Source organism: Phascolarctos cinereus, unplaced genomic scaffold (genome assembly GCF_003287225.1).
Source record: "Phascolarctos cinereus isolate Bilbo 61053 unplaced genomic scaffold, phaCin_HiC Scaffold_4;HRSCAF=312, whole genome shotgun sequence".
Taxonomy (NCBI): Eukaryota; Metazoa; Chordata; class Mammalia; order Diprotodontia; family Phascolarctidae; genus Phascolarctos; species Phascolarctos cinereus.
The window spans coordinates 199,213,901-199,225,939 of record NW_027555847.1 but is presented as its reverse complement, the minus strand read 5'-3'; the positions used below and the strand labels follow the sequence as shown (position 1 = coordinate 199,225,939).

At 36.9% G+C, this 12,039-nt stretch overlaps 1 pseudogene; it reads left to right on the top strand.

The window, feature by feature from the left end:
• The first annotated feature begins 10,463 nt into the window (after positions 1 to 10,463).
• Positions 10,464 to 11,056, top strand: LOC110198624 (small ribosomal subunit protein uS11m pseudogene; annotated as a pseudogene).
• The last annotated feature ends 983 nt before the right edge of the window (positions 11,057 to 12,039 follow it).

The window sequence follows — 12,039 nt, the reverse complement described above, 5'->3', positions numbered from 1 at the left end:
TAGTATACTTAGCCATCTTCCAGTTGATGGACACCTACTGATTTTCAGGTTATTGGCTAACATAAAAAGTGGTGCTTAGAATATCTGTGAGTATATAGGGGTCTTTCTTCTTATCAATGGCTTCCTTGGAGTATAAGCTCAGTAACAAAATCTGGTTCTAAGGTTATGGACATTTTTGCAACTTTGTTTTCATAATTCCAAATTGCTTTCCAAAATGATTGTTCCAATTCACAATTTGACTAGTGAACTTATCCCCTCCAACAGACTATTACTTTTTTTGGGTCATTTTTGCCAATATGAACTATGTAAGGTGAAACTTCAGAATTGTCTTAATTGGCTTATCTCATTATTAGTGATTTAGAGCAATCTTTCTTGTGGCTGTGGAATCTGTTCAGGGTTTTTTTTTTCTTTTGAGCCCCTTATATCCTGTAATCAGGTATCACTTGAGGAACGGTATAAGTAAATTTTTTTCCCAGTTAATTTACATTTTCTACTGGATTATTGAATTATATTGCTTCTAAATTTCCTTTAGGTAGTATGGTCCATTGATGTTCATTTCTCTTTTTTAACCCAAACCAGATGGTTTTGATGACAGTTAATTTTATACCCACACACATATTTGTATACAAATATGTATATGGTATATAATACATAATGTAAATTTACGTGTAATATAATATGCACGTATTATAATGATATGAGAGTTTGAGGTCTGAATGTATTACTCCCATTTGTCTTACTTCCTTTCATCATTACTCATGATATGCTACATCTTTTTTTTTTAATGAAATTTGTTGTTACTACGACAAAATATTTCCTTGGCAAGTTGATTGTTGTACATTGATTTGGGTAGTACTGTCATTTTTATTACATTAGCATGGCCTACCCATGAGGTCAAAATATTCCCCCAGCTATTTAAGTTTTTCTTTATTACTTTAAAGAACATTTTGTAATTGAATATATACAAACCTTTTGTTTAATTTGGTAGATCATCTTACCAATATTTTTGACACTTTCAGTTGTTTTGACTGGGATTCATCTTTCTATTATTGCTTCTTATATTTTGCTATTATTATAAAAATTATCTTTGTTCTTAAGGATTTATTTTGCAACCCACAATTTTGCTGAAGCTAATAGCAGTTCCAATGAATATATTTGCTCATTCTCTAGGATTTTCTTAGTAAACCATTATATCTTTAGCAAATAGGGGTAGTTTTATCTCCTCTTGACCTATGACTATGCCTTTAAATTCTCTCTCGTGGGGCAGCTATGTGGTGCAGTGAATAGAGCACTAGCCCTGTAATCAGAATGACCTGAATTGAAATTCAGCATCAGACATAGCACTCACTAGCTGTGTGACTCTAGGCAAGTCACTTAACCCCAACTGCCCCACATAAAAAAAAAATTCTCTCTGCTGACTTAGCGTTGTTGCTAGCATTTCCAGAACTATATCAAAGAGTAGTCAACTGTCAATAGAAATCAGATGGACATGATTCACTGCCTAATTTATTAGAAAAATTTCTGATGTATCTTCTTTGCATATGTCTGCTTTTGATTTCAGAAATATGTAATTGTATATTATATTTTTTCTATTCCTAAGTGTTATATGATTTTGCTGTTGTTTGCATTAAAATCATATTACATGCATTTTCTGCATCTATTGAGATACATGACTTTAGATACTTTTAAAATATAATTAATCATCATGGTTATATTTCTAAGACTGATCCATCCATGATAAAAATTCTACTTCAAAAATTAATTATGAAAATTCATAATGAATGATTTCTGGGATAAATTGCTATACTTTCTTGGACAACATTTTGATTAGAATATTTCAGTCACTTTTCATTAAAATATTGGCATGTATTTAATTCTGTTTTATCTTTCCTTAGGTTGGTAATAGGATTTTTTCTTTCATAATGGGATTCTGTAAGGGTGCTTTATTTCTTGATTTTTGAGAATAATTTGGAAAGCATAGGGACAGATTTTTTTCTTTAAGCATTTGATAAACTTCTCCTGTGACTCTGTCAGTAACAGGAGTTTTGTTCTTTGGCACTTATGACAGACACACTTATAACTGTTTCTTTTTCTGAGGTTGGGTTATTTAAGATTTCCATCTGGTCTTATGATAGTTTAGGTATTTCTTCTCTGTTCTCAATGTTGTTAGCATTTATGTTCTGCATAATATTTTCTGGTTATTCTTTCTGTTTTGCTGTGATTTCACTTTCCTTAATTTTTTTAGTTTATTTACTTTATTTTCTTTATTTTAATTAGATAAACTAATTGATTTTTAAAAGAATTTTTACATTTATCATTTCTAAGATTTTTGCTTTTAATTTCTTGTCATCTAATTTTATATGTCCTCTTTTGAGCTTATTTTACATTTATGTACTTGGTGCCTTTATAGTTTTAAATGTATATTTAGTTCATTGCTCTCTTTTTCTATATAAACATGTATGCAAGTTTTTATGGACATGGTTTCCCCTGAGCACTATATTAGCAGAATTCTAGAAATTTTGATGTTTTTTCATCGTTGTTATATTCTTTGATATAGTTACTAATTACTTCTTTGATCTGTCCTTTAACCCACTTATTTAAGATTTAATTGTTAAGTCTCCATTTGAGTATGTATCTTTTCTTTGTGATACCTGAACCAATTATTATTTAATTACATTACATGCAGTATATTAAATATTTATGAGTATATTAAATATTTTTCCTTTTTGTATTAATTTTCATTTTTTTCTTGGTACATGGCCATTTTATATAAAAGTTGCATGTGGGACTTAAAAATATATGTTCTTTGACATTCTATTTAGAGTACAATATAACATCTTCTAGTTCAGTTTCTCCAGAGATTTTCTCATTTCTAAATTTTTCTTTTTCTATATCTTTCTGTTAGACTTTTCCAAAACTGAGAGAGGTATACTTTAGCATCCTTTTACCATTACATTACTGTCAATGACTTCTTGTAGCTCAGATAATTTTTTTTATGAATTTCTATGCTAAAGTTTATGAACATAGACACTTATTACAAATATTGGAGGTTTTGCCTATGATTTCTTTCAGCAAAATGTAGTTTCCTTCTTTATCTCTCTCTTTAAATGTTTATCATTTCTTTGATCACATAATTGTAATTCCTAAGTCAAGCACTTTTGGATGGTCAACATTGGCCCTAGCTGCATGAAATGGTGAAGTGCTCCCTGCCCTATCCCTACTTCAATAATATGGTGGCCTGTCAACACTTATCTTCTTCAGTTCTCTGGCCCAATCAGGGCAGTTCAGGGACCTTCTACACTAGTACTACAAGATAGTATTGGTGAAGCGTAGCTGAACAAACAGTAAAAAACAAAAATTTTAATTAAGAGAGGCAGAATTAAAATATCTGGACAAGGCACTAAGTTGCCTGAGCTGACCCCAGTTTCCTCTGAAACATTAAATCAAGCCTCTAAAAATTCTGGAGCAACAGAACTCACAAAAAAGGTAATGTGAAATAGTTTTCCATCCAAAGATAACTTGGGGGGTGGAGCCAACATGACAGAGTAAAAGCAGTGACTTGCTTGAGCTCTCCTCCAAACTCCTCCAAATACCTATAAAAAATGGTTCTAAACAAATTTTAAAGCAGCAGAACTCACAAAAAGGCAGAGTGAAACAAATTTCCAGCCCAAGACAACCTGGATGGTTGATCAGAAAGGTATATCGCACCTAGCTAGGAGAGGAGTGCAGTTCAGTGTTGGCAGGCAGGCCTCAGCAAACCTGGAGCAGGCCTCGGAGGACTGAAGCTGTGGTGGTTTTCAGACTTCTCACCCAATGAACGCCAAAAACAACTTAGAAGGTCAGTAGGAAAAGTCTGTTTCTGTGGTGGTGAGAGAGAATGGAGGTGGGTTTCCAGCCCTAATCCCCAAGTGCAGCCCCGGGGGGCAGCGGCTGGCTGCAGAGCTTCCAGCACACAGACTGAGGGAAAACCAAGTGGCTGATCAGAGGGAGATTGCAGTGATCTCTTTACTGGTGCAGGATTCTTGCTTTGCCTATGCTTGGATCTGGGTCATAGTTCTGGGTGGTGGTCCTGGGGTGAGAAGGAGCGCTGGTGTGGTAGAGCTTTTAGTGGTAGGGAGAGAAAATCCTCCTCATAGTTCCAAGACAGAAAAGAATACTTGTAGGCCAGGAAAGGAGTAAACACCTCTGCCTCGATCATAGCACCTTAGAACTGAAAATTTACAGGTCTCTAGAAGTATCTCTAAAAACAGTTGCACAAAATCCCCGAAGCTTGGGACAGTATATTCTCCACACTGGAAGCAGACTCCTACCTTAACAAAAAGTTTATAACTCAAGCAATTGGCTGTGATCATGAGCAAGCAGCTCAAAAAGAGTCAGGCTATAGAATCTTTCTTTGGTGACAAAGAAGATCAAAACATACAACCAGAAGAAGACAACAAAGTCAAAATTCCTACATCCAAAGCCTCCAAGCAAAACAGTCCATGGAAGAACTTGAAAAGGATTTTGAGAAGCAAGTAAGAGAAGTAGAGGAAAAATTGGAAAGAGAAAAGAGTGTGATGCAAGAAAATAATGAAAAAAACAAGTCAACAGCTTGCTAAAGGAGACCCAAAAAATACTAAAAAAAAAAATAACACCTTAAAAAATAGCCTAACCCAAATGTCAAAAGAGGTCCAAAAAGCCCATGAGGAGAAGAACGCCCTAAAAATCAAAATTGACCAAATGGAAAAGGAAGTCCAAAAGCTTATTGAAAAAAAAATACTTCCTTAAAAGTTAGAATGGAGCAATTAGAAGGTAGTGACTTTATGAGAAATCAAAACACTGTAAAACAACTTCAAAGCAATGAAAAAATAGAAAACAATGTGAAATATCTCATTGGGAAAACAACTGACTTGGAAAATAGATCCAGGAGAGAGAATTTTAAAAAATTATTGGACTATATGAAAGCCATGATCAAAAAAGAAAAAAGCTTAGACATCATCTTTCAAGAAATCATCAAGGAAAACTGTCCTGATATTTTAGATCCAGAGGGCAAAATAGAAATTGAAAGAATCCACTTATCACCTCCTGAAAGACATCCCCAAAGGAAAACTCCTAGGAATACTGTAGCCAAATTCCAGAGTTCCCAGGTCAAGGAGAAAATATTGCAAGCATCCAGAAAGAAACAATTCAAGTACCGTGGAAACACAATCAGGATAACACATGATTTAGCAGCTTCTACATTAAGAGGCCACAGGGCTTGGAATATAATATTCTGCAGGGCAAAGGAGATAGAATTACAACTAAGAATCGCCTACTCAGCAAAACTGAGTATAATCCTTCAAGGAAAAAAAATGGTCATTCATTGAAATATAAGACTTTCAAGCATTCTTGTTGAAAAGACCATAGCTGAATAGAAAATTTGGCTTTCAGATACAAGATGCAAGAGAAACAAGAAGAGGTAAACAGGAAGGAGGAATCCTAAGAGACTTACTAAGATTGAACTGTTTACATTCCTGCATGGAAAGATGATATTTGTAACTCATGAGACTTTTGTCAGTATTAGGATAGTTGGAGGAAAAAATTATATGTATGTATGGATAGATAGACAGATAGATAGATAGATAGATAGATAGATAGATAGATAGATACATAGTTACATAGATACATAGATAGAGGGCACAGGGTGAGTTGAACATGAAAGAATGACATCTGGGGAATAAAATTAAGAGGTGAGAAAGAACTATACAGAGAGAAGGAGAAAGGGAGAGGTAGAATGGGGTAAATTATCTCATATAAAACAGAGAAGAAAAGGCTTTTACAGTGGAGGGGAAATGGGGGAAAGTGTGAGAGAATGAGTGAATCTTATTCTCATCTGATTTGGTTTAAGGAGAGAATAACATACACACTGAATTGGGTATGGAAATCTATCTTACCCTACCAGAAAATAGGGAGGGAAGGGGACAAAAGAGCGGGGGGATGATGGAGAGGAGAGCAGATTCTGAGAGGGGGTAATCAGAAGCAAACACTTCTAAGGAGGGCAGTGTCTAAAGAGATGACAGAATAAAATGGGGACAGGGTAGGATTAAGGGAAATATACTTAGTTTTTCACAATGTTTTGCATTACTCCACACATATAACCTGTATTGAGTTGCTTGCCTTCTCAGTGACAGTGGGTAGGGAAGGAGGAAGGGAGAAAATTTGGAACCTAAAGTTTTAAAAATACATGTTAAAAAAATTATTCACATGCAACTCAAAAATAGGATATAAAAGAAATGGGGTATAGAAATCTATCCTGCCCTACAGGAAAATTGAGGGGGAAGGGGATAAGAGAAGGGGAGGAGAAATAGAAGGCAGGGCAGATTTGGAGAAGGGATATTCAGAATGCATGCCGTCTTGGGATGGGGGGACGGATGAGATGGGGAGAAAACTTGGAACTCAAAATCTTGTAGAAGTGATGGTTGAAAACAAAGATAACTTAGAAAGATTGTAGGAAAGATTTGATTTACTTGAGGAAAAGTGGGGCACAGCCCAGAGTAAGAAAGTGTCAAGAAGCCAGCGCCAGGCTCTAGGCCATAGCACATATCAGCAGCTGATGCCTTGTAGGCAGCTGTGAGGCTTCAGTGTCATCACAGAAGGCAGGCTGTCAGCCCCTGAATCCCCCACACAATAGATATGACTGGGTAGGTCCACCACAGTGCAGTGGATAAGCTGCAAGCAGTACTTAGGGGAAATTTTACATCTCTAAACCCTTACGTGAATAAAATAGAGAAAGAATAGATCAATGGATTTGGCATGCAACTAAAAAAGCTAGAAAAAGAACAAATTAAAATTCCCCAATTAAACATCAAATTAGAAATCATGAAAATCAACAGAGAGGTTGGTAAAACTGAAAGAAGAAAACTATTGAACTACAAATAAAACTAAGAGCTGGTTATGTGGAGAAAAACCCAAGAAAATAGAAAAAAATTCATTAATTTGATTAAAAAAATAAGAAAAGCAAATTACCAGTATCAAAAATGAAAAAGGTGAATTTACCATCAATGAAAAGGAAAATAAAGCAATAGTTAGGAGATATTTTGCCTAACTGTATGACAATAAATCTGGAAATTTAAGTAAAGTGGATGAATATTTACAAAATTATAAATTACCCAGATTAACAGAAAAGGAAATAGAATACTTAAATAACTCCATCCAAAAAAAAAAGTAATTGAGCAAGTGATCAATGTACGCCCTAAGGAAAATAAAAATCTCCACTGCCAGATGGATTTACAAATGAATTCTATCCAACATTGAATGAAGAAGTAATTTCAATACTACATAAATTATTGGTAAAAATATGCAAAGAAGGGCTCCTCCCAAATTCCTTTTATGACAAAAATATTCTACTGGAACTGAAAAGAGGAAGAAGCAAAACACAGAAAGAAAATTATATGGATTAGATCCAAGATGGCAGAAGATTTGCCTGAGCTCTCCCCCAAAACCCTTTAAATACCTTTTTAAAAAGACTCTAAAGAAATTCTACAGCAGCAGAACCCACAAAAAGAGAGAGTGAAACAAATTTCCAGCCCAAGACAACCCGTAAGGTCAACAGGAAAGGTCTGTTGCACCAGTCTCAGAAAGAAGTGCAGTGCAGCTCGGGCTACGGTTTCACAGACTGGGACCAAGCAAACCTGAAGTAGGCCTCAGGGGACCGAATCACTGGCAAAAGTTGCAGTTTCCAGACTTCTCAGCTCAAAGATGCCAAAGACAACTGGTTAGAAGGAGATTACGGATCCTCTTTGCTAGCACTAAGGTGGGATTCTGTTGCTTTGCCCATACTTGGCTCAGGGTCACAGTCCTGGGGTGAGAAAAACCACTAGCAAAACAGACCTTGTGGGGCAGGGGAGAGGGAACCCTCCTCACCGTTCCACGGCAGAAAAAAGTGCTTGTGGATACTCAGAGACCAGATCACAGGCCATGAGTGTAGCAAACACTTCTCCTTAGATAATACCACCTTGGAAGAACTGAAAACTTATAGGACCCTAGAAGTACCTCTGGAAACAACTGCATAAAACCCCTTAAGCTTGGGAGAGTTCACCTTTCACACTGGAAGCAGAGACTGTAACAAAGAGTTTTTAAAAATATGCTGCATTATCAAAATAAAATTTTGATTACATTAAATTGAAAAGTTTTTCACAAACAAAGCCAATGAAATCAAAATTAGAAGGAAAGTAGAAAATTGGGAAAGAAGTTTTACAACCAGTCTCTCTGATAAGGGCCTCATTTCTAAAATATGTAACACAAGTCATCCCCCAATTGATAAATGGCCAATGAATATGAACAGACAATTCTCAGATGAAGAAAAAAGCCATCTATAGTCATATGAAAAAATGCTCTAAATCCCTATTGATTAGAGAAATGGAAATCAAAACGACTGTGAGGAACCACATCATATATATCAGATTGACCAACATGACAAAACAGGAAAATGATAAATATTGGAGAAGATTTGGGAAAAATGGAACACTAATTCATTGTTGATAGAGTTGTGAAATGATGCAACCATTTTAGAGAGCAATTTGGAGCTATGCCCAAAGGGCTGTAAAAATGTGCATACCCTTTGACCCAGCAATAGCATTTTTAGGGCTAGATCCCAAAGAGATCATGCAAATGGGAAAAGGACCCACATGTACAAAAATGTTTAAAGCAGCTCTTTTTGTGGTGGCAAAGAATTGGAAATTGAGAGAATGTCCATCAATTGGCGAATGGCTGACCAAGATGTGGTATATGAATGTAATGGAATACTATTGTGCTATAAGAAATGATGAACAGGCTGACTTCAAAAAAACCTGGAAAGACTTGTATGATCTGATGCTGAGTGAAGTGAGCAGAACCAGGAGAATGTTGTACACAGTAAAAGCCACATTGTGCAATGACTAAAATTAATAGACTTAACACTTTTTAGCAATAGAAGGAGCTAAGACATCTCCAAAATCCTCATGATGGAAAATGCTATTCACATCAAAAAAAAAAAAGAGCTATGAAGTTTGAATGCAGATCAAAGTATATTATTTGCTATTTTTTTCTATTGTGTTTTGTTTCTTTTTTTTGTTGTCATTCCTCCTATTGGTTCTAATTGTTACCTACAATATCAAACAATGTGAAAATATGTTTAAAAGGAATGTATGCGTAGAACCTTTATTAGAATACATGCCGTCTTAGGAAGAGAAGTGGGGAGGGAAGGGGAGAAAAGTTTAAAACTCAAAAGCTCATGGAAATGATTGTTGATAATTCAAAAATAAATTAATTAGAAAAGAAGTAAAATAGTAGGCTGGGGAAATGAACAAGCAAGAGGAAAAAACTCTAACTATAGGTACTTACTTTGGTGACAAGGAAGATTAAAAGAAGACAATATAGTCAAAGTTCCTACATCCAAACCCTCCAATAAAAATATGAATTGGTCCCAGGCCATGGAAGAGCTCAAAAAGGATTTTGAAAAGCAAGTAAGAGAAGTAGAGGAAAAAATAGTAAAAGAAAAGGGAGCAATGCAAGAAAATCATGAAAAAACAAGTCAACATCTTCCTAAAGGAGATTCAAAAATACTGAAGAAAATAATACTTTAAAAAATAGTCTAGAGTGGGGCAGAGCCAAGATGGCAGAAGAAAAGCAGTTACTTGCTTGAGCTCTCTCCCAAACCTCTCCAAATACCTGTAAAAATGTCTTTAAACAAATTCTAGAGCAGCAGAACCCACACAAAGACAAATTGAAACAAATTTCTGGCTCAAAACAACCTGGATAGTTGATAGGAAAGGTCTGTTGCTCTGAGCTGGAAGAGGAGCACAGTTCAGCAAAAGCTGTGGAGGCAAAGACTAGGCCTCAGTGAACCTGTAGAAGGCCTCAATGGACTGAATCAGTAGTAGTTGTAGTGGTTACCAGACTTCTTAACCCACAACTACCAAAGAAACTTAGAAGATCAGTAAGAAAGATTTGTCTGACCTGGGTGAATGAGGCGAGTGGTGGAGAACCAGTTGTGGTACAGCCCCAGGGTGACAGCTGCTTCTAGAGCTCTTGTCACACAGATTCTGGGGTGATTGAAGAGCTGCTCAGGGGAATTGCAGGGATGTCTTTGCTGGTGCTTAGGCAGGATTCTCTTGCTTTGTGAGTGCTTGGATCTGGGTCTTAGTCCTGGGTGGTGGTCCTGGGGCCAGGAGGAGGGCTGGCTTGGTGGAGCTTGTGGTGATGGTGAAGAAAGAATACTCCTCACAGTTCAAAGGCAGAACAGAGTGCTTATGGTTACTCATAGAACAGAATACTGGCCAGGAAAGGAGTAAACATCTCTCCTTTGATCATACCACCTTGGAAGAACTGAAAATTTAGAGGTCCCTAGAAATATCTCTGAAAACAGCTGCACAAAACATCTGTGGCTTGAGACTGTACACCTTTTACACTGGAAGTAGAACCCTACCTTTACAAAGTTTAGAACAACCTGGAGCTCCAGTCTGGCCATGCAAGTCCTGAGGACCACGGGTCGGTGACTTTTATCCCTGCAGATCTTGGTCCACACTTTGAGTACCTGGACGGTGCTCCAGGTGGTGCTCTCCACAGAGGCACGCAGAGGCCCCAGGGGCGGTGGAGAACACAGAGGTGGAAACAGAAGAAGAGCAGGGGGCTGCCCAGAAACCCAGCAGGTTCAGCATTTTTACTCCAGTTCTGGGCCAGGAGAGCTCCTAGACATGGGGAGGCAAGAAATATGAAGAAATCCCAGTAGCTCACACTAAAGCGACATATAATAATGTGCACATTCAGATGGTCTCTTCCAGGAATGTGCCACTTGCCTAAACTTCTTGTGGCACCGAAGGGTTCAAAAATGCAAAAAAAGGCCACGGGGATTGCAGCACACACTGCAGCCATTGCTGCAGCAGCGAAAGCCACAGCAAAGGGAGTGATCCATCTCAGAGTGGTGGAGAAAGGCCTGGGACCCAGATGCTTATCTGCCATCAAGGGGTTGACCATGGGGGGTCTGGAGGTCATGTCAGTCACAGACCATACCCCCATCCCACATAATGGTTGCCACCCAAGAAAAACCCAAAGGTTGTGAAGAGAATAGTGGAGAGTTTTGAGACCTAGTTTCAGTTTTCATCTTTAGAATGGCTTCAGAACAATGCAGAACTCAGTAGAGATGAGCCAGAGACTTGACTGATGAGTGAAAATGAGATGATTTCCTCCTGTGTATGGTTATATATACAAGTGCATCTTCTTAATGCATGCAAAAACTATGCAGCGCTCATCACTGTGAAGCAGTGCCTCTTTTGGACAGGAGGGGGTGCTACAGGTAAACTTCTGGCAAGTGTCAACAGCTTGTCTTCTTTCCACAGCCCTGACAAAATAAAATTAAAAAAAATAAATAAGTAAAATAAAAAAAAGAGTTTGAAAGCCAAGTAATCGGCTGGGAACATGAGTAAACAGTGCAAAAACAAACAAACAAACAAAAAACCTGAGACCATCTTACTTTGGTGACAAAGAAGATCAAAACATACAACCAGAGGAAGACAACAAAGTCAAAGCTCCAAAAGCATTTTGAGAAGCAAATAAGAGAAGTAGAGGGAAATTGAGAAAAGAAAAGAAAGTGATGCAAGAAAATCATGAGAAACAAGTCAACAACTTGCTAAAGGAGACCCAAAAAATACCGAAGAGAATAACACCTTAAAAATAGACTAATTCAAATGGGAAAAGAATTCCAAAAATCCAGTGAGGAAAAGAATGCCTTAAAAAAAGCAGAACTGGCCAAATGGAAAAAGGAATCCAAAAGCTCACTGAAGAAAATGCTTCCTTAAAAAATAGAATAGAGAAAATGGAAGCTAATGAGTCTATGGGAAATCAAGAAATTATAAGACAAAACCAAAAGAATGGAAAAATAGAAGAAAATGTGAAATATCTCACTGGAAAAACAAATGACCTGTAAAACAGATCCAGGGGAAATCATTTAAAAACTATTGGACTACCTGAAAGCCATGATAAAAATAAATGAGCCTAGGAATCATCTTTCAAGAAATTATCAAGGAAAATCTCCCTGATATCTTT